We start from the raw sequence: 2,892 nt of genomic DNA, 5'->3' as shown, positions 1-2,892 counted from the left end.
GTAAACACAGACAAGAAGAGGGGCTGATGGAGGAGGAGGAGGAGGAGGAGGAGGAGGTGCTGGTGGTGGTGGTGGTGGTGAGATCTCTAGCGGTGAAACAAGGATCACTGCACCCCTGAAGTCGGATGTAAGAAGGGCCACACTCAAGCAGCAGTCAAATTACTAGTCAAATCACTGTATTTAAGTATCAAAATACTCTGGTAAAAGCACTGAGTAAAAGTAAGAAAGCACAGGCGCTGAATGTACTTAACTAAAAAGTAGATAGAACATAGAAAAACAGAATAATATAGACCAGCAGGGTCAGCTCTACCCAAATTGATGCCCTAGGCGAGATTACTCCCCGGCCCACCTCACCCCACTATGAAGGTAGATTTGTTTCTTATGGTTCAATCAAAAAATACTTCACTTCAAACAAAGAAAATATTTTCCAATCTAAAGAAAAGGGTCTTTGAATGCAAAAATAAATTTGAGGCCCAAAAAATTTTGCTCTATAATAACACAATTAATAAATCAGTCAAATTTTATTTGTATTTTTTCCCCCTTTACAGTAACCAAATGGTCTTTACAACAAGGCCATACAACGATACACTCAAACAATACATAAAAACACAATTGGAAAGTGCTACGGTGCTAGCAGCCTACCACAAAATAAATACACGGATAAAATAAGTACGCCTGGTAGCAGAGCCGAATATTAGAGAGAGTCTGGCAACTCAAATCATGGGCGCCATGTTAGATACATAGGAGGGAAGATTCTACAGTGTAACCCTATGTGGTGGATGTGCTACGTTAAAATAAACCACTTATTTTCACCATCAACGGGCCTATAAATGTTATTACAAACGTCTGTCAATATGTAAAAGACCCTCACTGAAATATCACAGCATCTACTTACTTTAAATATCTTAAATGAGCCTGTAAAATGCTTTGTAGCCCAATCACCTCATCAGTCATGGAGCTGTGTTTACCTTCTCCTCAGTCTCCCGTGCACAGAAAATGTATAAATACTCAGAAATAGTGAACATTAAACTAGTCTTACTGTTATTTAGTATTATCATTATAGCATGAGCATGCTTGCCATAATAACTTAGTAGTAATTGAGGTAAAGTTACGTGTCAATTAACCTAACGCTACATAATTTAAATAATCTGATGATGCAACACCACAAAACTTGGAAACTTTGTCTTGTAGCCCCTCAGAACCAAGATGCAGCAGCACCAACCAGGAGCCCATGAGCCCATCACAATTCCAGTGTACAGGTAGGATTGCTCGTTAATATTATTAGAATTAATACAGTAAAGAGTGTGGTGTGGACCAGCGGTTCTTACATTTTTTTTGACCTCTGGACCCAATTTCTTTTGTTTTGAAAAAGTCCACCTGCTTTCAAACTTACTGGATGTTTGGTTTCTAGATGCCGCCTTAGTTTTGAAGGCTTCGGTGCTTCATTGGACGGCGTTAGCATTCAACATTCAACTCTATTCCTCGTTACCTCCATTCACAAAACGGAACTTAAAGTCAGGGTTGCACTTGCGCACAAATTTAGGCTTTTAGAAGGGGTTGGCATAATTTTCATCTTTGTTTTAGAAATGCCTCCATAACTTAAAGTTTGCAGCTGGTTTCTTTTGAGTGTTAAACAACTGGCTGATGCCTCACTGCCACCAAGTGGTGGGAAGCTGCAGTGCGGCCTCACGTAATTAAGCTAACTTGAATTGATCAGACTTTTGAATTGAATTTTGACCATAATTTGAAAGTGAATAGAATGAAGGTGATATAGAATAAGCTTGCATATTTCGCCATTAAAGATATCAGGTAACTGTTTTTAATTGTGATACAGGTGCAGGTGCTATTGTGCTATTGTAGGCTTAACGTGAAGTTTTAATTGTGCCAAACTGTTCCCACAAAGTTGGGAGCATGGAGTTGTCCAAAAGGAGCATGGAGTTGTCCTTTCACTGTGACTAAGGGACCAAGCCCAGCTCCTGAAGAACAACCCCACACTGTAATCCTTCCTCCACTAAAACTTCACGTTTGGCACAATGCACTCACACAAGTACCGTTCTCCTGGCAACCTCCAAACCCAGATTGGTCCATCACCCAAATCTACCCGTGATTTGTCCTTCCAGAGAACATCTCCATTGCTCCAGAGTTCAGTGGTGTTGAGCTTTACACCACTGCATCAGACACTTTGCATTGCACTTACTCCATTCACTCCACTATGTTCCTGTCAGCAGGATGAAGGCGCCCTCTTGTGTCGAGGATCAGTTTTCATGTTTGAGTTGTTGACCTGACGTGTAAAACGTCAGCCTCAAACACTGATGCTGCATTCAGGGAACATGGCAAAGATGGGAGAGAAGAGTTTCTATGTAACAAACATCCAAAATGTCCTAAAACACTTAAGTAACTTGAGTAAGTTTACCTGTGATGGTTCCATGAATGAAATGCAAACCTGCGCAAGATCTGAGCAAAAAATCTTTATTGACTGATTATAGAAAAACAATCTGACAAAATCAACACAATCATTCCGTTTAACCAAGAATATAATGATCATGATGATTAGTTTTATAAAACCTTATTTTACATGAATGTAAACAACATTCGATCTCACAAACAAATAAATTGTTATATCCAGGAAAAAAACGACAACAAAAAACAATCATCAGGATAATTTCAGTTTTAATAAAATTCATAGTATCTCATGTATATGTTTATAAAAATGAATCGATGTGAATGTAATCATAGATTTCTTTCTGTACAAAGTGATCAACAACATGTCAGTGATAGAGGAAGGTCTGCTGGTTCCTCTGATATGAAGTGGAAGAGAAACAACAACAACACAAATACATCAACACAAATATTCACCAGACATTTAGAGCTCAGACAAGTTTAGATTGTCAT

Source organism: Mugil cephalus, chromosome 7 (assembly GCF_022458985.1).
Source record: "Mugil cephalus isolate CIBA_MC_2020 chromosome 7, CIBA_Mcephalus_1.1, whole genome shotgun sequence".
Lineage (NCBI taxonomy): Eukaryota > Metazoa > Chordata > Actinopteri > Mugiliformes > Mugilidae > Mugil > Mugil cephalus.
Note: the sequence above shows the minus strand (reverse complement) of the source record.